This window comes from Myotis lucifugus, unplaced genomic scaffold (genome assembly GCF_000147115.1).
Source record: "Myotis lucifugus unplaced genomic scaffold, Myoluc2.0 scaffold_0, whole genome shotgun sequence".
NCBI classification, from domain to species: Eukaryota; Metazoa; Chordata; class Mammalia; order Chiroptera; family Vespertilionidae; genus Myotis; species Myotis lucifugus.
The window spans coordinates 26,048,368-26,067,740 of NW_005871048.1; positions in this window are offsets into that span (position 1 = coordinate 26,048,368).

Here is a 19,373-nt window from a genome sequence, read left to right on the forward strand (position 1 = left end):
ATGGCTTTGGGGATCCCTGTCTCTCCTTTTCAGTCACCGCACTTTGACTTGTTCCCTTTCTTTTCTCCCTCAGTACCAACTCAAGTACTGCCATCCACAGAAATGCACCTTTCTTATACCCAGTTTCCTCATGATGCTCCTCATTTTTCTCTTGGGTGGATGTAGGATTAACCCCAGACAAACTTTGTGGGGGCAAAAAATGGGCACTGTCAGGAAGGAAACATTCCTCTTCAGCCTTTCCTCTTGCTCCCCCTACCAAGGCTGCTGCAGCGCCGCCATTGCAAGGCCTGTCCTGATTCTTCCACCTACTGCACCTCCCACAGGTCCCAGCCTGCTTAGTTCTTCTGTTTAATATATTTTGGCCAATATTTACTAACCCTTCCTTCTATGCCAGAAAATGGGATATCTACTCTCTGCCTTCATTTTTATTCCTGTCCTGGTCATTTGAGTTTGGTTCTTCCTCTAAACTGGCATCTGCTCTCCCTGCTGTCAGAGCCCAGGCCGTTGTAGCACCCACTCTTTGCAACTCCACAATAGTTGGTGGAAGAGCCTGGAGTCACCAGCAAGGGCAGATGTGTATTTTCTACAGCAAAGTCTCCATGCTTGGTTATTAATCTTGTGGTAAATTATGGGTCAAATGGATTTTTTTCTGAGGTAGTTGGGGACCACCATATCATATTAATGTTGTTTCTTTGATAAAATATATTGTTTTAATAAGCAATTTACTTACTAATAAAGTTTCAAAATATAATTTACATTTGAGGGACTGCTTTCTGTATTTATAGCCATCTTGCCATATTTTATATTTGTTATATGTACATAGATATAGCACACATGTTTTATGTATAATCTATAATATACATAATTAGTAATGATAAATCTAATAGATAATTCAGGTAATCATTTTCAGAAATGTGAAAACTAAAATTTTATATCAAAATAAATTATTTTAGATTACTATTAGTTTTATTTAATTAGAATTTATTGAATCATAGAACATTTCTTTTTTGCCTTGGACTATCTCTAATTTCTCTTACTTTATAAATTTATGAATTCAAAAGAATATTCCAACACAGAAACAAAAATAGCATATAGGAATTAGACATTTTTTAAGTTAAATACTTTCTAAAGAAAACACTTTCCATACTAACATAATCTTAAAAATTAATTTTTTATAATTTAATGTAATATATTATAAAACTAAGTTAGTTATGATTGAGTGTACATTTGAAGATTTTACGGAAAAATGTAGCTTACATGGCAAAATTAATCTGCTTGGTTCACATTTTTAGAATATAGAGAAAATAGGATTCAAATACAATGTATATATATTTTAAAGCACATTCGCATCTGTTATCTCACTTTCACTGCACAATATCCTAGTAGGAGGGCTGATATTTAAAAATCCCTATTTTATAAATGAAGACGTAATGGCTCAGGAAGGTCACTTAAGGTCTGGGTGCTAGTGAGAAATGTCTGACCTTGTCATTTCAACTCCAACTCTAGGTCTCTTTTCACTGCTCTGTGCTGCCTTACATTTTCCGAGGTAAATTGTCTTTAAGTTACATCCCTGCGTTGTGGAATGCGGCATAGGTTTCAGTGGCAACATGTTTAGCTTTCATTTTGGCTTACCGGATGCCTCTGGAGCTGATTTAAGCCTTGAGCACCAGTCAGCGAGCCACTCTGCATTTGGAGTAGATCTGTGCAGTGCTGAGCAAGAGAAGAAACTGACTTCATCATGCTTTGTATTTTCAAAATATTTTAAACACTTATGGGCAACGCTTTCCTTTTACAACCCAGCATGACAATATGGTGCTCCGGTGAGGAGTATGCACTACCGCTTCTGTATCCTTAGTCACATCAAGGAAGTTTCTCCCACCCATGTGAGACTGGGAGCACATGGAGGGTTGTGCCTTCCACGCTCTTAGACTGTTGGGGAAGGAACCACCTGAATCTACTTCCTCCCTGCTTCGGGGTTGTGGCTGTTGATGATAGAGAGGTGAAACAATTACTTTACCTGTCTTACTGTCTAATTTAGGAATAGGAAAAAGAAATAGAAAAACTTTTCTGTTCTCTTTTTCCTTTCTCATATGACTTTTTATCATGGTCCTAAGGTAGAGGAGAAATGAAATGAGGTGCTTTCAAAATGGTTTTAATATAAAGAGGTCTGAACAGAGGCATAACCAATTATTAACTTTAAGGTGGCACTTTTTTTTTTTAGAGTGGTTAGCTTTGGGGATAAAGGGAAGCTTTCAAGATATTTTTTTGGCTTTCCTGTGATAAGACTTAATTACCTTGAATTTAAAAAAAATCAAGGAAACTTTTAAAAATTGTTATCCTCTTTGAAAGAATGCAAGGAAGATATACTTCACCAACTTAGAAAAACAGCTAAAGCCTTATTTTGGAAGAAGAATACATCCCCCTTCCTCAGAGTGGACTGTTTCTATATGACCCTTAAGATAGCCAGGTGAGGTGACGTGCATGCCTGGACCTCCCAGGTATGTGCTCACCTTCCAGGAGAGCTTCAGGAGGCCACAGCTTCTCATGAACTAGATGTTGATTTGGATTTACTGTCTTCACTGTGGGTTTTTTTTTTATGAAATCGAACAGGGAAGAAATGTTCACTTATCAATAGAAGCATAGATGTTCTTTGCTAGTCCCCTGCAGTTTTCCATGTAACAAGGAAGCCTTTTTTTTTCTTTTCTTTTGGTATTTTAGAAAATACTACACTTCAATTTTGAGAAAAAAAAGTAATATTGCAACTGGTTTAGTAACATAACCTAGAATAAAACTTATAATTTGTCATATATTATTTAGATCATAGTAACAAAAGTATTATATAGGCAGTTATAATAGAAGAGTAGAAATTAGTAATTGCTAATATAGGCTTAGCTTTTTTTTATCTTTTGCTCTAAACACAAACTTTTTATTTAATATGTACAGATATAAAGCCATATTTAACAAGGGAATACTCATGTATTATAGACACTCATTTCCATTTGGATTTAATTTGTGTGCTGACATTTTAAAGTTTGAGTAAGATTGATTTTCTCAGACAAACCCACAATATACATGGATTTGTTTGATCTTATTAAATTGATTGTTTTAACTCAAAATTAAAGAAAGTAGTACCATTGTCAGTTAATATCAAAAGGCTAAATTCTGCATTTTGACATATAACCTAGTAACAGGTACCAAATAATTGAAATATGCTAAAAAATAGTTTACAGAATAGAAATATCCGTCTTGCTTTTAATAATCCTCTTATAATGCGATTGCACATTAGGTCAGATCCTTGAAACTGTCCACTGTACATTGAATTTCATTGTTCCCTAAGCTCCGCATTGGGGAAACAATAATTAATATAACTTGGGTTGTATAATCGTGAATAAATTAAGTTTAAAAAATAATTACAATTTATATCATATATTCAAGTATTTCTATTTTTGCCTTCTGTTTCAAGTAAAATAATAAGAATTTGAAGACTGCCATTGTTAGATGATAGTGATCTATAAAACTTATGTTTACCATCCATCCTTTTTTTCATGCTCAGTAATTAAAAATGGCTATGGGCATTTTTTATCCACTGAGATTTACCAACTGCTATAGCTTTCAACATTTATAGAAAGATTTCTACACCTGCTTTTTTTATGAAATAACCAAATATCAGAGCAGCTTGAAGTATTTTCTTTAAAAGAAATAATAATAAGTTTACCTCTAGGCCTCTGGTTTTCAGCAGATAGAAAGCACTATCATTAGCCTACCATCCGTTTTAATTTGAAATCCTAAGAACAAAAGTCATTAATAAGTCCTTTGTCATGGATTTTAAAAAAGAAGACGCCTTTTTAGTATTTGTATGTCATCATGCCAGGCCTAGAAAATTAGGCTAATTTATTATTTAAAACACTGGTGGGATTCCTAATTGCATTCATCATTAGATATGACACGTTTAGGACTGAGAACCATATCCAGTGAGAATTTTCTAGTTTGAATTTTGAAAAAAAAAATATTTTTCAAGAGATCCCTAGCTATTGCCTGTTACCATGGCAACAGTCCTATTTGTCTGTGAGCTCTGTCCGCTGCCAATGAGAGAGCAACATCAACTAAACATACGAATACATCAAAGACAAATTCATATGCTCAATCTGATCAGCTCAATTAATGTAAGAACAGAAGCTGAAGGGGGTTAAAAGAGGGCACCCATTCAGGATAGATGAAGCCCCTTTTAGCAGAATATACACGCCGGCCTTTTGGGGGAGGAATTTAGCACACTGTCAAAAACATTATCAGAAAAAGAAAGTACTAGGCCTCCTACACCTAACAGATATGAAGCTGTCAGACAAAGAATAGCACTATTCATTAAATGACACTTATTTTCTCCCACTTTACAAGAATACAGCGAACAAAACAAGCAGGGGAGCAGCTGAGAAAGACACTTTTTTCTCTTGCTAGTGATGACAGACATGCGGCAATTATGGTGATAACTAAGGAATACTAAACCAGAGGCCAGCCTCCATTCTGTTTATCACCTTAAATTTTATGTTACTAAATTTGCATGCAACTCCTGTCTTGTTTTATTATTTATGTCTGGGAAAAACTAGATGCCTTTGTTTTTAACATGGTGCCTTGAGTTTTGTGTAGCATACCTCTATACTCTGTGAATTCTATCACTTTTCTTGTTAAATGGCCATATCAAGTTGAAATGCTTTTGAAGTAAGACATTTCCAAAGCACAACAAAACTGCTATTATCAATGAGAGGTGTGTTGTGGGGCTTGGGGGAAGGGGTATCTGTGTTCATTAGTGTAAAGGGAGATAGTCTGCATTACTTCTGCACATTTTTAAAGAGATAGAGCAAAAGTTATATTAATTGCCATCTCTGCTTTTATGCTTCATTTTACGTGGTGCTATGTGGTATGGTGTGTGTGTTTAATACTCCCTTTTTTCTTTCAAAGAAGTTGTAGGTGGTGGGTGTAGAAACTGGTTTGTAGGGTTTGTAATAGGTACAGGCAAGTAGGAGTTCCTGGGAGATTGCTGCCTTTTAAGAATTTTATGCTTAAACCATGATGATCTGATTTAAGGTCTATTATCAATAGTCTGCTACTTATATCTGCATGATCGTGGGCTGATTGATACTGACTTTGTAGCCATGTGCTCCATAATGCGCTGTCAGGAAATGCTGACAGATGCAATGAAAGAACAATAAATGTGGGGCAGCCGTAATGTAAAGGTCCAGCTAGGCGGTATGAAAACTGATAGCTAGGATATTGGCTCCTATGTTACCATATACACCAGTCCCTTTGAGAATTTAGCTGGTGAGTGAATTAAAACGGTCTCCTGATACTCAGAAGGGAGGAAAAAAAAGATCTTCATTTAAGGAACTTGCCGACTTTGCCAAAACATTGCTTTATAAGAACAGCGCCAAGATTTAAAAAAAAAAATTCTCTTACTCAAAAATCTAGGCATGTCTGACACATCTGAGAAACTATTTCTTAAAAGTCAATACACACAAAAAAGCACTATATCCACCTTTTATGATACTTAATCTATTTGTATATAATTACAAAAGGAGACATTTTGTTAAAACTCCTATTTTAAATGTAAGGTATTTGATACTTATTTTTTAAATTCTTGATCTTAAACTTGGTGCATGAATATAGCTGGCATTTTGCCAGTGCAGGTTTTTAACAAATAATTAGGATGAGAAGTCAATTTATTAAGCCATAAAAGTTACTCTCTTCTTCCTGGTCTTAAAATGTAGCTTTAAAAGAAGTTAGTTGGACTATAACACAATACTTTATCATGCTTTTTCTTGCTTACCTATTATTTTACAGATAACCTCTGCTTTCTTAAGTATCACTTAATAATTGTTAGTATTTAAGGATATAATCAACATTCCAAAATTGATGTCTAAAAGTAGAATCCTAAGACATTTTTTTAAAATCGTTTTTTCAAAAGTAAAATTATTTATGATATCTTCAAAAATAAAAATAGACTCATATGTGACCTTAATTTTTCTTTGATTACAGAATGTAATACTTATATATTTTCAGTACTGAGCCCCTTGTATTGGCATGAATTAAGGTCAAAGCTGCATTGATAATTTTGATTTATTTCCTTCATTAAGAAAAGTAAAAGGTATCTTCTTTATTTACAAAATTATCTAAAATGTTTTGGAGGACCCTAGAGAATATACTTTGACTTGAGTGGAGGGTGAAAATAATTTGCTTATGTGAATTTAATTTTTGATCCAATCTTTTTTATGCTATTAATTTGCCACATTTAAAATGATATTTAAAAACAAAGTTTTAAAATGAAAAAAAAATTATTCAAGCAAGATTTCAAAGATGCTGTCTTCTCAGAGTACTCAAAGAATAATCTAAATGGGTCATTGACAAAATAGGCCTAGACAGACTGTGACTGTATACATTCAAGAGAAGGACTTTTTTATAACATATTATTGACATAATAGATTAAGTCATCATTACTGACTGATATGCAAAGGTCTGGTTTAGAACTCTTCTGTGGATCCTCTTTAGCACACAAAATATTGACACAATAGACGATAATGGCTCCTTTGGAACCATTAGGGTCCATCATGTCAGGGCCGCCTCCAACATTTCGTAGCAGGTAGCACACAGACTCATGACATGATAGATCATAACAAGGCCAAAGGAATAATTATCGTTCCTTAGGTTATACTTGGGAATTTCAAAGTTTATTAAAATTACAGGATATTATCACCAATGTGAATTTTAAATAATTCATTAATTATATTCCATTAGTAATAAACATGGGACACACATACACATACACCATGTATATTATACATTACATAAACAAACCTGATCACATGCAGTTATGTACACTTTTCCCTGTCTAGGAACTTAATAAGTTCACACTGATTATTATGAATATTCATAAAAAGCCATTCATTTTCAGCCTTATACCTTTTATGCCAAGAGTCAGCCTCGAGCAAATTTTACCATCCTGGCCTAGACCTTTGAAAGCAGAGAGGCCTAATGGAAAGAGTGACAGAGCTTGAGTGACACTGACTCTGACAGGCAGGAGCTCTGGTGGGCACCCATATAATTAGATCTTTTGTGTGGTCTGGTTTGCTAAGGCAGAACTTATGTTTTACTAACAAAATCCTTTGAAAAGAAACCTCATTTCCCCAAAGTTTAGGTTGTTTGCCAAGTAAAGAAATGAAAATAAAATCTGCAGAGAAAAATTCCCTGATAGTTCTGGATGATTTGTATTATCTGCAGTGTAAAAGATGCAGCGAGTGATGCTGGATTGGCTTGCAAGGAAAACATCATGCTTTCTCTTTTCATGTGAATAGTTTTTATTGTGTTGAGATTAGAGGCAAATAGAAATTATATTATACAATGTAGCAAGCCATTAGCTTTCCATAAAAAAGAAATTTTATCTACAGTGAAGAGCTTTTGATCTTGAAGACTTTCTAAAAAGCTTTTTAAGTTTGATTTTTGGTGGTGGTAGTTTGTTATTTGATGTAAGTGTTAGTAACAGTGTATGGAAATTTTATCAGGTGGGTTCACTATTTGCATGTCAGTATGTCGCAGTTAAAGAATGCCCTTTTGGTATTTTCACTAAGATGTAAAATCAGCTTATTCTTTAAAGCTTTAATGAATATAAGTCCTAATCAGAGCACATATATGTAAAAAATAGTTTTCTTACTTTTATTGGCCATACATTCTTTTTCCATGGTTTTTGCTTTTTTCGGATACTAAGCAACATCATAAGCTTAAAAAAAAAAGCAAACAAAGAAAGAAACAAAGCAATTGCTTTGAACTTACAAACTCATTTTGACTCAGAAAATTCCCTTTCCTTTATCTTCAGCACTCTAAGAGAATTGGAGTAGGCCAATGCACATTTTCTGTTACTGAAAAAATGCAATGGCATAAACCTATTGCACACTGGAGGTCACCCTTGCTATTTACAAATGTTCTACAATTTTACAAAACAAAAGTAGGTGCTGCATTATTTTAATATGCACCACAGTTTGCATATTTTGGTATAAATACATGGATGTTATGTGTATTCCATCTATAGTTAGTCATATTAAGTGCAATTAAGGAACCCATTATAAAAATCTTATGGTTGTCTGATTTTTCTGATGAAATAAGCAAATGACAAGAAGCTTTTCAAAACAAAACTAGAAGCTTTCATTATATATTATATGTAATGGATTTTGAAAATCTTTCCTAATTGTTAGAACTCTAGAATAGAGTTTGTAAGCATTTCTTATTCAATAATTTGTCAGATTATTTTTACTACATTCATTTCTGGGGGTAACTTTAGCTTAGTAATACTTACAGCTTGTTGATAAGAAAAATTACTTCTTTAGTAATTTTATTTTCACATAATTTATTTTGATGTGCTAAATAGTTGACTATGTTCTACTGTTTTCCCACCATGTTACTTTTACATTTTTATGTCCATTCAAAATAAAAATAATGACATGATTTGAGTATAAACAAAAATTTATTGCTTAAAAATCTACTTAGAAGCAAGGGCATATATAAAAACAAATTTATTAAACTCAGAACTCTGGTATTTGCAAATATCTCAATAACAAAACATAAAACTGAGGAGGAAAAAAAACATTTTGCCTTCATCTTAAAGTCGTTCAAAATTGGAGCCTAAGACAGATTAAGAAGTGTCTGATTCCATTTCAGTGAGAAGAATATTCTGAAAATGGAAGGGTTCATCATCTGGAAGCTGTAATGAGCAAAGTGTAACGTTTACAGGGGAAAATACATTTTATCTATTTTTTTCTTAAGATAAAATAGGAATGCCTTGAATTTTTCCTGATACATATTACCTCGGTATGCATAGCTAGTTTTGTTCGAGTTCTTTTATTGCACTTTTTAATCCTTCATGAGAAAGGACTCTTCTATCCAGTTTCATAAATGTTTAACACAATACTATGTCAATTATCTGGTACAAGAGTCAGAGGTCAGAAGTGAGTTAAATATAGGAAGATGCCTTTAACAGATTCGTATGAGGTGGCAGGATCAAGGGAGCAGAGGGCACACCATCACGCGCCCTAGTCAAAGCCTAATGACATCCAAGGGTATTTGTCCACTAACAGCAACTCGAGCCTTCTCTGCTGTTTATACCACAAGGGGCTTCACCCACTCTCCTTGCCTCTTCTTATTTAGGGTTCACTGGAAGGAACTGATGAGCCATAACTCAGGCTCCAGCTGGTTGATTTTTACAAAGAAACAACTGCATAGCATCTTCTTTTTTTCAACTTCCTTTCTGAGACATCCTATGTCTCAAATCCCCCTTTTTAATCTAGTCATTCTGTCCATTGTGGAGCTTTGGACACTGAGTGTCTCCGTGAAGCCTTTCCCAGACACCCCTGCACCAGGAAAATCTCTCACACACAGACAGCATAGCAGAGTACCCCACTCATTTTGAATTTGATATGTGCATCATTCAGTTGTTATTTAACCAGAAACTGTGCGTTCATTTCACCCCATCAGTGAGTTTGTATATCCAGTTGCAGCACTATGTCTCTTATCCCACAGTCCTCACTGCCCTACGCAGAACACAGGACGCTGAGCAGCTGGAAGCAATCTCTTCCTCCTCTGATGCTCCTAGCCCTTCCTCGGCACCACTTCTCTGACCCTCATCACTTCATATGTTGTATTACAGTTATTTAAGAATGTGTTTTATCTCCTCAGCTACAATGGGAATTCCTGGGGAGCAGAACTATGTCTTATGCATCTTTATATCCCACACTATAATCTCTAAAACAACCACATGTAGAACCATGTTTTCAGTTAAATTTTTTCACCATCTTAACTAGAATTTAGTGAATAGCTTTGTACAGAGCACTATGCTAACTGCTGAGGGTGATACAACATAAAGCATTATTGTTTATACCAAAAAGGAGCCTAAATACAGTGGTGAGAGTAATGAATGGAAAGAATACAAGAACATGACCAGAGCAGAGTGAATGGAGAGAGCCCAAGTTGTGGTTGAGAATGGAAGTGGCCAGTTTTAAGCTTTCAGTTGGATATTTGCTGGTATGGTGTATGTTGCCTTTAAGTCCAATGTCAGTGGCATGGTCCATGGTAAAGACTTCTCTCTGTGGGAATCAGAGAAGAGCCTCAATGGAAAAGATTTTCATGCAACACCATCCCACCAAAAAGAGGGATGGCCAAAAGGCTGCTTAAGCTTGAGAACCCAGATCTATCACAGGCCAGATTGAAGGAAACACTGCACAAAGCCAAGCACTCACATGTTTGTTGAATGAGTGAATAAATACGGGTATTCGCTCTGATATTTACTGGCTGAACAAATAAAGAATAAATAATCCCATCTTGAAACATAAGCATTCTTTGTATTCATCAGGGAAGTTTATGCTTTATATATTATCATAATAAATTTCATTTTCCTTCTGGAATTTTACTAACTTCCCTTTACTTCATCCAGTAAACTGGGTGGCTGCTTGATCTTTGAAACCAATACTACTAGATTCAAAGCTACTTAAACGAAGAGGCTGCAGCTAATCATTCTCTCTCACACAGGTGCTTAAATTCTTACTTAAATTAGTTTTAAAGTAGAAAAGAAATTCCCAGTGTGAGAGATATAAAGCACTCTGTTAGGTTCTGAAGGAGTGACTATCCCTCCAGTACCTGAGGTCAGAGTATCTTGCCGTTTGCAGAAAAACTCCATGAATGTTTGTCAGATTTAATTTCATTTTACTACTAGAGGTCCAGTGCACGAAATTAGGAGGGGGGTCCTTCAGCCCAGCCTGCATCCTCTCCAATCCAGGACCCCTCGGGGGATGTCCGACTGCCTCTCGCAATCCGGGACCACTGGCTCCTAACCGCTCACCTGCCTGCCTGCCTGATCACCCCTAACCCCCCCACCTGCCTGATCACCTCTAACTGCCTCTGCCTCGGCCCGCACCCGGGATCCAAGATTCCCTCCTCTGGCTGGTCACAGGCACCCTGGACCCGGGCTTCCCTCCCTCTGGCTGGCCACAGGCACCCAGTACCTGGGCCAGCTTCACCCAGACTGCAGCTGCAGGCTCCCAGGACCATGGGGCGGGTGGCTTGTCCCTCACTCAGGCCACAGACACAAGCACTGGTGCCCAGGACCATGGGGCGGGCGGCTTGTCCCCCTCCCAGGCCACAGCCTGGCTGGTCCCCATTCCTCTCTCCCCAGTGTTGAGTGTCTGAGCTGTTATAGCGTGATGGTGTGATGACCATTTGCATATTAGCTCTTTATTATATAGGATGAGTAATACCTGAATTTTTCTGTGTTGTAGTGATTCTGAAAGATTTAATATTGAAAAAATCTTTAAAATCTCCAATCACTCTACCACGAAATGATTAAACCCTTGCTTATCTGTAGTGAAAGAGGCACATGCTCTTTGATCCTGTAGCTTTTTTAGTCTACCAACAGCAGTTTGATTCTTAGTATACCTCCTAAAGAAGTAACTCTATAATCCCAATCAATAAGGATTTCCTGAAAGTACGATTTCCAAAAAATACTAAAGGAAATTTAAAAAATGGAAGTGGGGAGATCCTGCTTTCAATGTCACCATATTTGGCAGAAAAAAAATTTAATTTAATGAAAATATAATATATCATGTATTAAGTCCCAAATGGAGATTGTACGAGGATCCAGAAGAAGAAAGTCTCTCTTTTCGGTAGGGGAAAGAGTCTAATCCAGAATGAAGTGGAACTTGAGCTGGAATTTGGAGGATGGACTCTAGTTCAGAACGGGCAAAAATTTACAAGGATGGTCGTTAGCATAAAGCAAATGATGTGAGCAAAAATCCCAAGGCAGAACCATTTTTGGCATATGGGGAGATCACAAGATGACCTGTAGTACAAGCAAAGTAGGCTGGAGAGGTGGATTGGAACCAGATCACAATGGGTCTCATGTTCTGCAGGAAGGAACATCCCTTTGATTCCTTGGGCTTTGGGGCACAGTGAGGGTAAACACAATATTTGAACTTTAGTTGTTAACCATAGCAGTTGAAGGACCGTCATGCATCAGACTAACAAGGATGAGTTAGTGAAGGGACCGTAATCAGGAGCCAAGATGAAAGTGCGAAGAGGCACCGTCAGGCACAAGGAAGAGCGAAGGCCGTTAAAAATATACTGTATTCTAAATGGAGTACTTTTTATGCTTTTCTTCATTTTCATAAACCATAGCCCTCTACACTTACCTTTATTTATGCAAAAAAGGAAGATTACACTTAAATATTATAAGGGATGAACAAGGGAACGCAGACTACAAGTTTTTAGAAAATTGATCTGAGAAGATCATATTAAATTCTTTATCAGCATCTTGAGGGAAAGGGTAGCAAGTGTTGGTATTGATCAGAGTGACCTGTAGAGATGGTTACAGATACATAAACCCAAGCCCAGCCCAGGAGGTACCTAATCAGAATGCCTTGGTGTCTATATAATAACGCTCTGAAGATGATTTGGATGCATACTAAAGTTTGAAAACCAGGACTGTGTGTTCTTTCTATCATGCTTTCTTCTCTTATTATTAAGGCAATTACCATTCTTATGGAGAGGAGTGATGGCTGCAATATCCATACTTAAAGATTAATTAATATCAGTATTGTTAATGACATCTTGATAAGTTCTCTTTAATATCTCTGTATTTTCTCAGTGATCCATTAAAGATCACTGAGAAGGAAAGAGTTTAAGTAGCTTTATCTCCAAGTTTAACTGAAGGCTGGGTGACTACAAGGATAGAATTTAATAGTAAACCTACCAACCTGGTCAGGATTCTTAACATGCTGTGAAAGTTCTATCTAATGGGACATTTCACTCATGTGAAAAAAATATGGCTGTTACTTCCATGGCATTTTTATATGGTTCTGGAATTTCCTAGACAATTCATTATACTAAATCATTTTGTTAATTCTTAAATGATGAGGGCATATAAAAACCAAACAGATTCTTTTCCAATGTATTTATCATCTTCTGAGTTCAGGATTTTGTAGTTATAGTTGTATACTTTTGGTTTGGATGACTCTGAAAGGCAATAAAATATAAACATATTCTTGATTTGGGGAATTAGTGATGTAATTAACTTTTCTAGGAAATAAACTGTCAATTGAATCTCATATTCCTATTTTTTATCTCTAAATAAAACCTGTCATATGGTCATATATATATATTATATACATTATTCAAATTGTTATCACTATTTTGCTTTATTAACAATTTAAGATTTCCCCTTTATGGATGTTTTAAGCATTAAGATCCTGGGGCTATTAGAGAGGTGGGGCATTCATGGTTCATGGAGAGGTACTAGGGCGTATAGGCTTCCAATAGGCAGAACGTGTCTAAAGCAGCTTTTAAGTTTACCAGAATAATTTTCAGTGTGACATGCTATCACTTATTAAAATTAAAAGTGATTGCAGAGTTAGACATTATCTTTGCTTCTGGCACTGTCTGAATCTCTTGATATCTTTGGATCTTTCCATTGGTACTTGCATAATCATCTTTTACATTCACAAATAAGTTACTGAGCCTCTCTCTGTGTTGATAGTCATGAAAAAAAATTTAATTGAGTTTAGCATGTCAAAACACTTTCTTGGGTTTTATGTTTGATATACCATGCCACAGTTTCAATGAGTAAAAAACTGCCTCCTTGCATATTTATTACGAATTCTCAGTTAGTGAGATTTCGTTACACAAGCAGTTGCCTTATTATTTTTTACACCTGCACTTTGATATTACAGTGGTTCATTGTCAATAGACATAACGGATCAGAAGTGGCAGAGCTAATGAGCACACAGGTTGCCTTTAGTTCATTTTACATTGTGAAATCCTACTGGGGAATAGGCTGTAAAAATTGGGGGAGGGGTGCTGACATTTTATAAATGTCATATGTCAATCCTACATTGTGGTGGTTATGAAGCACTGCATTCGATGGTATCATAGTCATATGATGGGCCATTTTCACTAGCGGGCAATGAGGTGTTTTTTTATTATAGCCCCAAAGAAAGGTAGGGGTGTGTACCTGTGAGGGGGTTGGGAAGGGAGGGCGGGAGGGAGGTTTCTGTTTTATAAGTTAACTGTAAGCCTTTGGGCCTGTGTACATGAATCAGGAAATATTGGTCATTTTATTAATATACATAAGTAGAGACAAAATTTTGAATAAAGTAAAAAAGTAACATGAAAAATTAAAATTTTATTTTCTACTATACAGTATTTTGATCTTAAAACCACAGAAATTGTGATATTTTCTAGTTTTATAAATTGAAATTGAAATTTGTATTGGAGGAGTAAGTAGTCAGAGCATATTATTTAAACATAGCCTTTATTTATTTATTTATTTATTTATTTATTTATTTATTTTTGTTTAAAGTATTATATGTCTTCTTTTTTCCCCCCGCCCCCAGCCACTCCCACCCCTGAGAGCAAGTAACCACCACCCCAGTGTCTGGGTAGCCTTTATTTTAATGTATGTGTTTAAAACTTGTTTATGGCATAAGATGAGATGTAATTTAATTGGTTATTCCTTGGTGCATGAGGGTTTGGATTTTGAGAATAAAGGGAAATATATTACTAATTGCAGAATTGTATTTTTATTGCTTTTAAGATTTTATAGTCTTGTGGTAAATATAGAATTATGAATTCAGAATATAATAGCAAAGGGTAAGTGGAATGTTTTCAGTTTTGAAATGCCTTTATTTTTAAACTGATTAATTTAAAATTCTAATTAATTAACTTATTTATTTATTTATTTATTTTAATCCTCACCCAAGGGCATGCTTAGAAAGAGGAAGCGGGAGGGAGGGGCGGAAGAGACATAGAGAGAGAGAGAATGTGAGAGGGAATCATTCATGCCGGACCAGCAATAGAACCTGAATCCCAGGTATGTGTTCTGACCTGGAATCGGCAACCTTTCAGTGCACAGGATGATGCTCAACCACCTGAGCCACTCCGACCGGGCTCAAATATAATTATTTTAAAATTGGAAAATGTCTTTCCTTCAAGGCCAGTTGTGTGTGTGTGTGTGTACGTGTGTGTGTGTACGTGTGTGTGTGTGTATGTATGTACAGTTGTCAAAGAAATCCTTGAATGGCTCGCTTTGGTCATTATCTGACCAATTGAACACATAGACCAAGCAAAAAGGGAATGTGTGAAATTGTGGCTGAGAGGGGGAATAACGATAACACAGTTAAAAGAGATCCAGCAAGTCTTCAGATCTACAAACAGTTTTATCAGCAACATTGTTGACCAGGTCAGCATCTTCCAGTGTTACCTCTTTCTAGTTGGCATGGGTCTCCCTTCATATTATCCCCTCCCTTCCCAGACTAAAAGGAGCAGTACTACCCTGCACGTGCGCAATGTCTTGTCATCATCAGGGAATGATGCCACAGGGAAGTAGGCATTATTTTTTCCAGTTTCAGAGAAATGACTTGTCCTGGTTTCATAAAATTCGTAGGTGGCAGTGACAGGAGTGTACTATGACTTTTATAATTTCTACCCCAGTACTCTTTCTACCACACCAAGTATTTGCCCCATTAATATATCCAGGTTTCTTCCAATACAATAGATTTTTATGTAAACTTAACAATTCATAACTTGAAGCAAAGGTGAGGTTTATTAAATATCTCCTAGGCCAAATAAATGTGTATCACGTGGGCCCTGTTTTCTGGGTCTGATCTAATTCTGATTGCAGTATTCAATGCTTATCTTTCAAAGAATATGGTGAAAAAAATCAATTGCTTTCTAAAATCATGATATTAGAATATACCCTTCTTAATGAATCTTGTTGTAACCAGGTTTGAACCTGCTGACGTGAGTGTTTGGCACACCTTGGGAGCTCCTGCCCTGCTTTATCATGGACAAGTTAGGTAGGGGTGGAGAGGAGTCTCGCTATGGATAGATCACCACAGCGTTCTCTTCTACCGTCCACTGAATGCTTTTTTTTGTTGCTGTTGTTAATCCTCACCCAAGGATATTTTTTCCATTGATTTTTTTGGAGTGGAAGGGAGAGGAAGAGACAGAAAGAAATACCGATGTCAGAAAGACACATCAATTTGTTGCCTCCCACACGCGACCCAACCAGGGGCTGGAGATCGAGCCTGCAACAGAGGTACATACCCTTGACCAGGAATCAAAATCAGACCCTTCAGTCCTAGGGCCGACGCTCTGATCACTGAGCCAAACCGACTAGGACAATCATCCAGTTAATGCTTTTAATAACTGCATTGGATTTGTGAGCTTTAGTGGAAAGGACAATGGGAATGATTTGTCTTAGTTGTGATGACTCTGTTAACTTGCCAAATTTGAGCATTATACTTTATTGGATTCCAGCTCTTCTTTATAATAAAACAAATATATATTTCCAATTTAAAAAATTTTCCACTCAAAAATTTAAACTTGACCTTTTGAAATTTTTACTTAAAAGGCAATTTTTGGGAGAAATTATAGAATCACATTTACTAATAAATACTGACATTAATGCCAGAAACATTTCAGTTTATTTTTAAAGGAGGAGATGGTTTGTTTTTATTGCAATTGAAAATTATTTCAAATATATGACCTGACTTCATTGACTAAATATAATAATATGTGTTTTAGTAAATATATTCTTTTTCCATTTTTTGCTGAAATTTGGGGTTAGGATTCCTAATTTCATATTTTAAATTTAGGTTTATGATAGATTTGAGATATAGTTAGGAAAATTGTGAGATATATTCTAACTTGAGAAGATTTAGAAAATTCTTATAAGTGCAACATGATATTTCTTTTAAAACTGAAAGTACCTAGAGCTTTTGTGTGGTAATAGTTAGGCCTCAATTATTTTTCTTTTTTGTTAACAAATTGTCTCCTTAGCAAATATGGATATATGCAATTGTGTGTTAGTTGAGTTTAGTAATTTTAACTTGTCTGTCAATGTCTTCTTTTGAGAAGTTGATAATATTAGTTTTTATTTTAAAATGTAGTTGTTACCTGACAGAGCTTGTTGCTCTTCCATCATCTGAAAATAATTACAAGTTTCATTCTCATTAAGTGAAGGAGGCAACAATTTTAAAATATCTTTTTCTCATAAATGCTAAAAATAAGAACTTTTTTGGCAGTATTATTATAAATAATCTGCCTAAATTATTAGCTGTAAATATGTTGTTAGAGACTTGCCAAGAGTAGACAACCCATTAAATTTTTTTTTTTGTTTAAAACTATCCAGTTCTGTTGTTGGGTAAGACAATTTATTCATACAATCATATAAAAATCATATTTAATAAAGAACAATCCAAGGCAAAGAGAAAAAAATGTCTTTATCCATAAGCAATCAGATGAGAAATGGATTTTTATCCAGTCAGATCCTTTTAGTCAATGAAACAGCATTTTCATGCATATTGCACTCAAGTGATAATTAATATAGTCTAATTCAGGACATGATGCCTGAATTGATGTACTGTCATCAATACCCCATGTTAAAATCAAACCTTGACAGGGGTTTAACACCCTGGAACAGGTCATCATACGATAATACTCTTTGCCTCTCAGTATTTGTCTTCAACCAAGCAAAGTATTACAAGATAGGGTAAGAAAAAAAAGGGAAATAATTACAAATGAAGAGTGACGCGGGCTGTGAATAGAACATATGTTAGGCTAGGCAGAGGCATCAGTGAATTATATCATTTCATGATGAAGCGGCACTGGGGCTGAACGGGCCTATTTTAAACCTTGATGTATTTTATCTCTACTGTATTTGGACTGTCATCTTTAGAGAAAGACTTGGTGTAATTGAGAGTCAACTTCAATCTGCATGACTCATGCATGAAGTGGGGGCCAGATGAGCACCGCTGTGGAGGCCAGGGAAGCTGCTAATCAGATAAAATGAACAATCACCTTTTATCCCTTACAGTTACAAATGCATTCTGTGAAACACAGTGTTCAAAGTTATGGCTTCCAAATGCCATTCACATGAACAAAGTTTGGGAAGTGTTCTAATAATTAGGACCTAAAGAAAACTAGCTCATCTTAATGCTCATTTTAGAGGAGATGGAATCAAAACCTGGTTTATATTAGGCTTTCCTTGTGAAAAGCAATTAGATGTAATCAGCATGATTTGGTCATAATGTGCTTTCATTATATTTGATTCTATTTGGCTGTTTTCCTAAAATCTTTGTCCTTTTCGCACATATTAAGCTAAACACTCTTAACACCCACTCAAATGCCCTCTTCTTTCTTGAAATTTATCTTGATAACTTCTGCCAGAGAAATCACTCCATTCTCTGATTCCTGTAAGCACTTAGCTTCACAGCTAGAGTCCCTACTTCATAATGCTTCCTCTTCTACTAGGATGTACAAGCCTCATCTCATCAAGGAGACTGTACCAGTTACCTCCTCAAGGGCACAAGCCCTAAGTTCACACTGTGTATCTACCGTAGTTCTAAGTATTCAGTTAGATGAGTAAACAATTTTGTTTTGTGGGTATACCTATGTGATAAATACATTCTATCTATTAGATTTGGGAATAGTTCAGCATTCTCACATTCATCCCTTTCCAACTAATCAATCAACATTGCATTGTTTGGTTTGGAAAAACTGTTATCTATCTGATGCTAAGTTGGAGGCTAGGGATAAAACTGTGAACGGTTACCTCTAGTATCTACATAGAATTTAGATTATTTTTCTATCCATAAATTATCTTCCCTCGTTATTGGAAATTTAGCAGGAAGTAGAATGAACTCAATCTTAGATTCCTAATGGAAAGTTTCAGAAGTGGCATGGGCTATGCAAAATTGTTATTAATAAAGAGGGTCAGAAAAACTATGTAATTCTATAGTAGGTCTAGACAAGCCATGTTTCCTATGCATTTCCTATTACCCACTATTAATGTTCTAGGAAAAGTAAAAACCTATCCATACCAAAGCCAAGTGCATTTCTGCTCATTTCAAGACACCTGACTTCACAGACCCAAACCATCAAAGTAGGGAGCATTGCTGTCTCCCCCTCTTTAATCCCCTGCCCTCCTCTGTCTTCTTTCTCCCTCCCCCTAGATGGGGCTACCTGTCTATTGTTTTCTTGCTCACCTATAACAGGAAAGTACTGAAAGAACAATTAGCAAGATCTGAAACCATAGTCATCATTCTGTTTAGCCATGGCCTCTGAGCCTCACCTTTATTAAGGCAAATGCAAATAGATCTTGCTATTTTTTTCAGACTTTGGAAAGTTTTCTATAAACTTTAAATAATAAATTATCGCTGTTTCCTGTTGTAGTATAGTATATGTCTAGCGAGAGCATATGTTTGTGTTCATTGTCTTTAAAATATAATTGAAATATATGTTACCATCTCATTTTAACAATTCTACAAACCCCCAAATAATTAATTTTCTTA